The sequence below is a fragment of the Meriones unguiculatus genome, chromosome 14 (assembly GCF_030254825.1).
Source record: "Meriones unguiculatus strain TT.TT164.6M chromosome 14, Bangor_MerUng_6.1, whole genome shotgun sequence".
Taxonomy (NCBI): domain Eukaryota; kingdom Metazoa; phylum Chordata; class Mammalia; order Rodentia; family Muridae; genus Meriones; species Meriones unguiculatus.
Genome location: NC_083361.1, coordinates 31,190,618 through 31,201,869, shown reverse-complemented (window position 1 = coordinate 31,201,869; position 11,252 = coordinate 31,190,618). Strand labels below are relative to the sequence as shown.

The 11,252-nt window shown below is 40.3% G+C and overlaps 1 pseudogene; it reads left to right on the top strand.

Annotated features, from left to right (window-relative positions):
• The first annotated feature begins 8,384 nt into the window (after positions 1 to 8,384).
• On the top strand, positions 8,385 to 9,359 carry LOC110540257 (olfactory receptor 10T2-like; annotated as a pseudogene).
• The last annotated feature ends 1,893 nt before the right edge of the window (positions 9,360 to 11,252 follow it).

Genomic DNA, 11,252 nt, shown 5'->3' with positions numbered 1-11,252 from the left:
GTGTGTGTGTTTGTGTGTGTGTGTGTAAGTGTGTCTCGAGGGACAGAGTGATAATGTTGAACCCTTGAGTGTGTGGGAGGGGCTCTGCACTGTATATGTAGCAGGCGCTAGTGATGGTTGCAGCACAATTTCTGGCATTAACTGCCTTAACTCCTCAATTGGACCTACAGAGCAGGGGCTTCAAAGTCCCAAGTGACCCTCTGTTCCCACAGTGTGTATGTGGGTGGGAGGGGTCTGATGCCTGGCTTCTAGTTTAGAAGGACCCTGGATCTGGGGCTCTGCAGATACTCAAGGGTGCACTCACTCTCAAGCAGGTCACTTCGGCAGGGATCGCAGTATCCAGGCTTCTGCTCTCTGGTTTGGCCCTGCTTGTTCTTATGCAGGAGGACTGATGTGCCCCGACAGCTCAGTGCTGCTGAAGCCGCCAGGTTAGGAAGTCCCACTGCAGCTGGAGACTGGGATGCCAGTCCAGATGCCTTCTGGGAAGTCCTGAGGGCCCTTCACTGTGCTCTCCAAGCTTGGGAGGTCCAGCGCCTGGTGTGCTTAGCTTGTATGGTGGGTCTGCTTGGCTTTGGTGGGTATATAGCATATTATCTGTCACTGAGGGTTTGGGTGGGCCATGCAGTCAGTGGCTGAGCAACCCTGTGGAACCAGTATGGCAGCTAGCAAACCTGGGACCCTGGGAGGATGGTGCCATGGGTCTGGGACTCCAAGACTGGTACCGCTGGCAGTTGCTGCTAAGGGGCTAGGAGCTCCACCTCAGCCGCTGCAGACCCCAGGCAGTTAGGTCTGAGCTGAGATTCACTGAGAATCTCAGTGAGTCTGCTGTGCCAAGGAGGAGGGAGGTCCAAGAAAGGGGAGTGCCAGGAGATCAAAGGATCATTTCTCTCCTTTCCCAAACAAGTCCCCTGGTGACCCGAGACCAAAATTCTCACCTCATGCAATGTTCCCTGTCATTTAGAAAGCCTCACCATTGTTTTCCTGGCTTCAGAAGTCCGTCCACTCACCAGCTCAGGCATTCAGCTCTTCCACAGCTCAGATACTGTGCGTGCTAGTAGCCATCTTGGCTCTGCCTCCCCTATTATTCTTATGTTAGGTCTTCTCATAGTAGCCTGGATTTTCTGGAAGTTTTTTTTCAGGGATTTTCTTTTTATATATATTTTGAATGATGCATCAATTTCTTCTATAGTATCTTCTATACCTGGGATTCTCTCTTCCATCTCTTGAATTCTGTTGGTGATACTTGCATCTATTTTTCCTGTTCTTTTCCTTAGGTTTTCTACCTCCAGGATTTCCTCAGTTTGTGTTTTATTTCTTGCTTCTGTTTCCATTCTCAGGTCTTGAACACTTTTATTCATTTCATTCACCTGTTTAATTTGTGTTTCCTGTATTTCTTTAAGGGATTTTTTTTTTCATTTCCTCTTTTAAGTACTCTACCTATTTGATTGTATTTTTCTGTATTCCTTAAGGGATTTATTCATTTCTTCTTTAAAGGCCTCTATCAATTTCATAAGATTGTATTTAAGGTAATGTGTGTGTGTGTGTGTGTGTGTGTGTGTGTGTGTGTGTGTGTTTCAGTTGTGTTAAAATATCCTGGACTTGCTGTAGTATGCTAGCTGGTTTCTGGTGATTGCCCTGGCTCTTGTTGTGAGCTTATGGTGGCCTTTAGCCATTTGGTTTTCTCTGGTATTGGCAGGCCTAAGGTAATGCAGGTGGAGTTGTGGGCCAGAAAATGGAGCTCTGGGGAGCAGCTGCTGTTTATCTTTGGTAGACCCCGATGGCCACAGGCCTCTGGTTGTCTTTGATGGTTGCTGGCCTCTGGGAATGCAGATAGGGCTGTGGTCTGAGAGATGGAGTGTGTGTGAGACAGTGCATAGCTTACTACTGCTGGGATTGCCCAGGGGGACCCAACAGCCAGGGGGGTTGGTCTGTAGAGGTCTCACCTGACTGTCCTGGGTGACTGCAGGCTTCTAAGGATGGAGGCTGAGCTGTGAGCTGGGAATGGGGTGCTAAGGGGATGGGGCTATTCTTTGTGAGTTTTCCATCATGCATCCCAATATTACTCATCTAACCATCCCACCATACTAACCCTCTGCCCTTGCAACAACACCCCCAATCAAAATATAAAAAAAAAAAACAACAAATAATAAAAAATTAAAAAAGAACAACTTACTTAGTTGTGAAAGCTGTGGTGTTTCACAGTGTGTCACACATATAGTCTTTTGTCCAAACAACTTTACCTGTAAATGTTCATTGCAACGAATCGTTGGTCTGGTAAGAGGCCCCTAGCTTTTGCTACACTTCCAATACTCAAGCCTCACCGGGACTCCTCTCAGATATTTTGTTGTTGCCTTGTGTCAGGGAAACCCTGATGCTTTGGTTTCCGCAGGAACCACCCCTTCACAAACAACTGAAATGGAGAATTTAAGACAAAGCAGCAATTGTAATACCTATTGTATTAGTCTTATAATAACAGCAGATATTAGGGGAAACACTGGAAAAACAATGTGGGTCATGTGATAAAGATAATGATGATGGTGAGGGCAAATTAGATAAGACAAGGGAAGCTCTTGTGGGCACTGAAGACAGGGTGCCATTACTGTGGGAGGGCAGCCTCCTCTCCAGCAAGGTCGCCCCATGAGAAACAATCACAGTGTGCACTGTGCAGTATTCCCTGTCCATGCTTCATTTGGTTTCCCAGGCAATTGCTTCTTACAGCACCTCATGTCCTGTGAAGCGACCTGAGAGACTTGGCAAAATTCTTGGAATTTTAAAATGAAAACAAATGGAACATGTAAGAAGCAAACTATGTTCATGGGAATCACATACATTCCAAGATACATTTTCAGTAAATTGAATTTAAATTATTTCTATTGTTATTCAGAAGAACCACGAGAATTATAAATGAAAAATCCCTATGGTGTTGAAGATAAAAAAAAAAAAACAATTTTTATGGGTGTCACATCGCATCGTATGATGCTGAGTACAATGTTCCTTGCACCTTGAAGTGAGAGTCTCAAGATGATGGTCCCTGGGGCATCAGGCTTCTCTTAAAAAAAAAATCCACTGTGCTGAGCTCTATTGACAATAAATGAACACAGAACTGCCCCTTATGGAGTCCAGATTTATAAGGGATTCATCACAGACATCTAAAGGGAGAAAGTATTTAAAACTTACGCTTGAATTAAGATACATAAGCCACAAAGACATGCTAAAAGGAACACCTACATTGTGAGACTAAATTCTTCCTGAAGCTTATTTACTTTATTATTTTTAAAGACTGGAAAGTGAGCCTTTTCGGAAGGTGGCAATTTTACAGCAGTTTTGCTCTTAATGAGTATTATTGTAACAATCAAGTGCTTGTGGGAGTTTGTATTTTGTTGAGAAGAAACAAAGAAATTATATGTACAGAGAAGCTGGAAGTTCACAATGCTACCAGTTGCTTATTCTTGGTAGAGCAGAAAACCATGTGTACACAGCTTTGAAAATGTGAAATAGAGACAGAAGTATGAAACTTAAGGCAAAAGTAAGGGATATAAAGAGGATTAGATCCGGGTAAAACAAAGACAAAATTATATCTAAGTTTGGGTATCTTATTCCTCAATGGCCATCAGGGTTTTTGGGAAGAATGGAAATAGAATACAATTGTATCTTCCATCACAGCTGCACCTGAACAACACGAGGATTACAAGAATACAAGAACCATTGTAACCAGATCCATCAACTAAAACTGTCAGCTGAAATTTCTGAGAAACACTGGCAAGCTACATATAACCTGGTATGAATTAGAAATTTGGCTAAAACTTGTGTGTGTGGGGGGGGGAGAGGGCAGAAGGGTGTAGGACTTTGATAATCTCTTCTAGGGATTCTAAAACTTCTGTAGGGAGATCATTTATAGCTTGGGTGGGAATTGCTACTACAGCAAATATCTCTCAAATACAAAATGATGATAGCATCTTTCTCCTGGATGTTCTTACATGGGAGGGATGTTAAGAGGATTTTATTGTTGTCACAAATCATTAATTTAATTAAGCAAGCATTTATAAAGTACCTGTTCTCATGACTTCACCTTAAAGACTTGATTTTGAAAGTCTGTTTGGAGAGCAGCTGGCTATTTCAGTGTATATTTAAATACAGGCAAATGGATCAAATAATGTTTTGGGGAGCAGTTAGTAAGCAGTAGCACATGTGGAAGGCTTTCTTCAGACTATAGGGCTTCCATTTTTTTTCCTATGGTGATTCAAAAGGCAGTACTCACAACCCACATACACTCAGCTTAGGCTGAAAGTTGGGGCACATAAAAGCTGACACAAGCTTCTACCTTGTTTCATATGAAAATCAATCTTAGGGAAAAGCTCTCACCACCCACCATAAAAGTTACATTAATCCAAAAAAAAAAAAAAAAATGACTAACAGTTGGGGTGAATTACTAAAGCTTCTAAGAGTAAGTGGTATTTAAATTGCCTTTTTAAGAAAGCTGAGGGTTTTTTTTCCATTAAAAATATGTAAAGTAGAAGAGTCAAGATAAAATATGTTGCATTTTAGAAATAGTGCATGTTGCTCATATACGGTTGACAAAAATGAAGATAAAAGAGTGAAAACACTCATGCTAGGGCACGTGTGTTGGGGAGTAGACTTTGTAGACAGTAAGATAAGTAAATTGTTCTCCATCCTCTCAGCCCCTTGCTACAATGTACCCTCCAGGTAAAAGGACCATCTGAATTACAACTGAGATCAAACAGCTTTCTGTGCCACGGTTTCCTCTTCATAAACAAGGTCATTTTAGTAGTTAGTCTTAGGGAAGCTTTGAGGACATATGAACTATTAACTGAAGCATTAGGAGTTTTATACAGATTATGATGTCAGCAACCAGAGCTCTATAATTATGGAAGGGGACTACCAGTATGGAAGCTGTGAAAGGAAAAATCTATTATTCAATACAAGGAAGAATTGTGACACTAAAGATGTACCAGGAAAGGTTAACAGTGTGTTTGCTTGTTTCTGAGATAGAGTTTTGTTTAGTTAAGCCTGACCTTGGACTTACTCTGAAGCCAAGACTGCCCTTGAATTTCTGATATGCTTGTCTCCTTCAAAGTGTTGGGATTATTGGCACCTACTGCCAAAATCACTTAGGGCATTTTTTTTTTTTTGTAAGAGCCAGACAGGGGGATTGTATAGAGTAAACAGTATCTCAATCAGTAATAATAGAAAAAAAGATTTTCTTTTAGAAGTACATTGACCAGGAAACCTTCAGAGAGAGAGAGAGAGAGAGAGAGAGAGAGAGTTTGTGTGGGTAAACTTGAAGGCAAGCCCCAACAGCCTGAATGAAGATTGCTTGAGGAGGTCTGTTGCTCTGGGTATTGGTTGTTCCCTAGGCCACTGATGTTCTCTTTGCCAATCTTAAGCATGTTGCACACAGTTTATCATTCTGTTCTCCATCTGAGAATGTTGCTTCCTCAGATTGGGCTTCCCTGATTGAACAGCCATGCATTGCTACTTCATAGAACTCCACATCGTGTTTCTCATACGTTTTTAAGTGCCTGGAACACTATGAGCTTTTAGTTAACATGCTGAATGAATTAATGACCTCTAATAGACTGCACCTGAGTCCCCTTCTTGTAAATCTACATGTTAACCCTACCACATGGTTTGTGAGGATTCTATGAGACAGTACGATCTAACTCCAATACATTTGCAACATAATACTAGTACGAAATATGTGCCTATTTTCTGGCTTGGCTTCTATTATGTTCTATACCTAAATCTACAATGCAAATAGAAAATAGTAACTCTTCAAATAAGAATGTAATTTTGTTCATCATCTCAATTTAATCTTTTTGAATAATTTCTAACTAATATCTCTTTCTCTATTTCTCTTCCATGCCTTCTTTTCCTATCCAAATTTTTTAGAGTTTTCTTTTCCTTCACCTTTAACAGCAGCTGAAATTAAAAAAAAAAACAAGCAAAATTCTGTAGCATTTTTCTGGCAATTTGTCTCCTATGAGATAGAAATATGACCGTGCAAGATTGGTCTAAGTGACTTCAGTTGTTCTTTTCATTTCTGCCGTACAAAGAGGCATGTTCAACTTTGCTAGTTAGAGAAGATCCTGGGCGTCGATTTTGTGTGTGGGGAGAGGGGAGGATTGGGCAAAAAGCTGGAATGTTGGCCAAGTCCCAAGAGCAGCCTGTTCTATTTGCTGTCTAAGATCTGTGAGAGCATCTGTGGCTAGGAAACTGAGGTCCAGTTGATGCAGTCTGTGATGTTTAGGCCAGAGCACCTGAGTTCTGTCTGAAGCTCTTGAGGAAACAGTGTGCTGGAACACATATGTTAGGGGCAGAAGATAAAGTTAAGGAGTTTAACTTTTAGACCCATGGACTTTTAGGCTTATGATCTTGGTAGTTAAGTGAGAGGAGTCCCAAAACCAAGGGAGAAATCCCACCCAAGCAGGCTGGAAAACAGGCTGTTTATTGGCAGTACTTATCTGGAGTCTGACCTGTTTATTCCAGTGGATCTCTGAAGCTTACAAGAATCTTTCCAGGTTTACAGAAAGAGACAAATTGGCTTGGGAGACAATTTAAAATCTGATTAATGTTAAAGTTCTGAACAGTCTTAATACAAAAATAATAGCATAGTGGAGGAAAGAGTTTTTGTATATCTGAAATTACTTTTTTATCACCCACCTTAAAACACCTTCTCATACCCTCAAACACTCTATCAGAAGCTCAGACCTTACATAAACTGTACATTTTTGAGATGGCAGGTTTCTGCTTAGTTTCTGCTATTAAACTGATCTTCAAACACATCAGAAACCCAAGAAAGATAAATTATCCCAGGAAACACAATCCAAGCGGCCTATGTATTGATTAATATGACAGGGGCTAACCCATTATCCAGGTGGTCCAGTGCCCCCACTGTCAGCTGGAAGTAGCCAGAAAAGATTCTTTACCCATTATCCATTTATTATCAACAAAAGCCTGGGAAGCTAAAGTCCCTACCTGCTGGAGGGTGTGGCAGCCAAACCCTGTGCTCTACCTAGTGGAAGGGCTTTTCCCCCAGAGGCCCTTCACTATATAATCCAGACATCTTGGTTCTGCTACGCTTTTCGCCCTGAACCCTTTATTTTCTTCCTGCTCTGCCTGCCCCTGCCAGCACACATTCTCCAACCCCTTCTACATCCCTTGCTGCTCCCAATAAACCTGCATTTACATAACATTTTATTTATTTATTTTTTATTTATTTATTTATTATATAAAAGACACTGGAGGTTCTGCTAAAAAAAAAAAAAATGTAAAAGGTCACCAGACCGCCATGGCAACAACTTGCAATTCTGGAACAAGACTGTCTTTTAACATGAGATCATGTTACCTCCAGCCGACTTCATTATATCATTAATGTATTGGAGAAGAACTTTGATGAGACCTTAGTTTCCTTCCTAAAAATTATGCTATACTTAAAGAAATAATACACTAAAACTCTGAATTTTATTATTTTTCAACCTTCAGTACTATACTAAGACAGGTACCAACCTGGAAGTCACACATACTGAGTTCATTTATTCATCTGACCTGGTCAATGGTACAAAAAAAATGTTCCTGGAGTTATTAGGTGGTGGAGAATACAAACAGTAATAGGACCACACTGAATAAAGGGAAAATTACTTTAGAATTCTTCGCTTTATCTCTGCAGGATTTTAACAAATCATGTTGATTTGAACGCAAGTTATTTAGTTACTATGTGCATTCCATTAATAGGTTAATAAACAAGGCTGTAGGGCCAGGGCATCACATCATTTCAAAACTGTAGCATATCAAAAGCAAGTGACTGAGACATTATTCTCTCTGTTTTCTTCCCTGCAGATACAGAATAGAAAAAACAGTGTTAAGGAATGCTTCATGAGTAGAATCCTAGAAGATATTTGGGGCCACTTTGTGAGTTTCATGCATATTCTCATATTAGAATCATTTCTCTCAACTGTTAGGCTTCTGGCTTGACTTAGTTAGGTCCATATTTGTAAATACCAACATAAATTTATTTACTTATTTATTTATTAGTGCATGTGCATATGTGTTGTGTGTGTGTGTGTGTGTGTAAAACACGTGCCATGTTACATGTGTGGGGGTCAGTTTTTTCCTTCCATCATGTGGGTGCTTGAGATTGAAGTTACATCATCATGGTTAGCTGCTAGCACCTTTATCTGCTGAGCTATTTCACTGCCCTTGCCTCCCGTTCTTACAGGTTCCTTTATTCAGTTGTTTTATGCTAACTCGGGCAGTCTTGATTAAGTAACTGACAGCACCAGTGCAGAAGCTCCTCCCAGTCATCTTAAGAGTCTTGACCTTAAGCACATATTCACTACTGAGGCAAAATGGTCGCCACCTAGAGGATGGGCAACCACACCACAGTGACCATGTTCATTCTGTGGGGATTTTCCAGTTTCCCAGAACTGCAGAATCTCCTCTTTGCTGTGATCCTCCTCTACCATCTGACCATTCTCTTAGCAAATGCATCCATCATGGTGGCCATCAAGCTCAACCACAGCCTTCACACCCCCATGTACTTTTTCCTCTTTGCCCTGTCCTTCTCAGAAACCTGCACCACTATGGTGATCCTGCCCCGCATGTTAGTGGACTTGCTATCAGAGAGCAAGACCATCTCTCTCCCTGAGTGTGCCACCCAGATGTTTTTCTTCTTTGGACTGGCAGCCAACAACTGTTTCATTATGGCTGCCATGTCTTATGACTGTTACACTGCCATCCACAGCCCACTGCATTACCACATTTTTATGACCCAAAAGGTCTGCTTTCAGCTCATGATGGCTTCCTGTGTGATTGGGTTCCTCTGTTCTCTTGGCATCACCTTCACCGTCTTCAACTAGTCTTTCTGTGACTCCAACAATATCCAGCACTTTTTCTGTGACATTTCACCCTTGGTTCACCTTGCCTGTGATTACACTGCTCACCATGCAATGATTATTTTTTTGCTCTCTGCATTTGTGCTGGTGGGAAGCTTTGTTTTGATCATGATTTCCTATGTCTTCATACTATTCCTAGTGGTAAAAATGTCTTCTGCATATGGGAGGCATAAGGCCTTCTCAACATGCTCCTCCCACCTCACAGTTGTGTCTGTGCACTATGGATTTGCCTGCTTTGTCTACTTGATACCCAAGAACACTGACTCCTTCCGTGAAGATATGCTGATGGCTGTCATACACAGTACTGACACCTTTGCTCAATCCCATAATTTATAGCTAAGAAACAAGAAAATGAAGATAGCCCTGAGGAAGGTAGTAGGCCATATCAATAAAAGTTTGCCTTGCTTGACAATTAAAAATAACCCTGAACATTTTAAGAACAACTGAGCACTGACAATAGTGGGAAATTGGGCATTTCCATCAAATCCCATTATTCAATGGACAAAGCAATTAAAGTATTATCTAACTATCTGAATCGTCCTGGTATCACCACTTTCCTACAGCAAATAGATTTTTTAAAAGATTTATGGATACATGTATACATTTTTTTTAAAGATTTATGGACACATGTATACATTTAGCAGACTCGTCGTAATGCTTTCATGATTGTAATGCTATTTTCATGATCACGCTTGCTTTGGTGGAAAAGAAAATTGTTATAGTAGTGAGAAAAGATAAAAGAAAAATTAAGGAAGATGGATATAGACAGAGAAACAAAAGAGGAAGAGATGGGGAGGAGGAGCAAAGTGAGCAGATATTGGCAGTGTGATTGGCTGACAGTGGGGGGAGTATAAGCTCTTCAAGATACAACAGAGAATTAGATACGATCACAATACTGAAAAATTTAAGGTTGACTTGAGAGAATGACTTATTCCTATTAAAATCAGAGCTTAAAATATGATGGATATATTCCCACAAAAGATAAACTGATAAATAAAATCCCAGATCAACAGACTATTTAAAATATTGTTTAACTTTTTACTGATTCTTTGTGACATTCACAACCATGCATTCCAATAATACTCACTTTCCTGTGCCTTCGTATCTGTCCTCCACCCTTGCAGCCTCTCCTCAAAAAAATAAAATAAGAAAAAAAATCTTGTTGTGGAAGCGGTAGTGTGTCCCTGTGTGTCCACAGTACACGATTTTGTCCACACATCCTTATTGCAATGAGTCATTGGTCTGTTTTAAGGCCTCTGGCTTTTGTTACACTGTCTGTAAAGTATCCTCACAGGGACTCCTCTCGAATACTGTTGCTGCCCTGTGTCATGGAGATCCTGCGGCTTTGAATCTGAAGGACCAGCCCTTTTCCATGCTCCAGCAAATCATTGATGGGGTAGATGTTGGGGTGGGCCAACTCAAAGCCCTGGATCTGGGCCTGGGAGGAAGCTGAGTTGACCAGACCGCCCGCTCTCCTTCTGTGTAAAAGCTGTCTGACAGGTCATGCAGGTTCTGCACGAGGGACATCAGACCACATAACGTGGGCAAGAAATGTTAATGCTGCATTGTCCACATCTTGCAATGGTTGCATTCGATTCCTGCTCACTAGCTAACCTCAGTTTCCCTGACCACTGTTGATGTCAACCTTTCTGTATTACTTAAATATATATGACTTACAGAAAAGTGTTTTCAAGACTTTCCTTACTTTAAATCAAGATATTTTTGGAACTTTAAGTGTTTTTATGAACTTAAACACACATCTCTAGCCAAATATATGTAGTGTGCAATTTTATCCCACAATTCAGGTTTTTTTTGGTTTTTTGTTTTTGTTTTTGTTTTTTGTTTTTTGTTTTGTTTTGCTTTCTTTATAGTTTTCCTTAAAGTGTAGCTTTTTTTTCCCAGTAAGGTTTCATTTGTATATATATATTTTCCTTTTTAATTTTTGTTCATTAGCTAGATATCATAACTAGGACCACACTTCTTAATCTGGCATAGAGTGAAAATTAATGATAATTTTATAGATTAAGCATTATATCTATATTTGCACTCCATTCGGTTTAAGTTTTGCATGTGGTTTGTGGTAAGATTCCAAACTTGCATGTGGATATTCAGTTAAGTCAGCAGCATTAAAATCCAGCTAGCTCAATTCTAGAAGTAAAGGAAATATCACTGCCTTTCTACTTTATCTTATCTCCTACAAGCTTCCTTAATTTGTTAGTCTCTACAGTTTTAATATATTTCTAAAATTTCCCATATGTTTCTGTTGGCTAATTGGTAAACTATGTCATATGCAAATGTAGATAACTTTATTTTCCATCACACACTAGATGCTGCTTATTT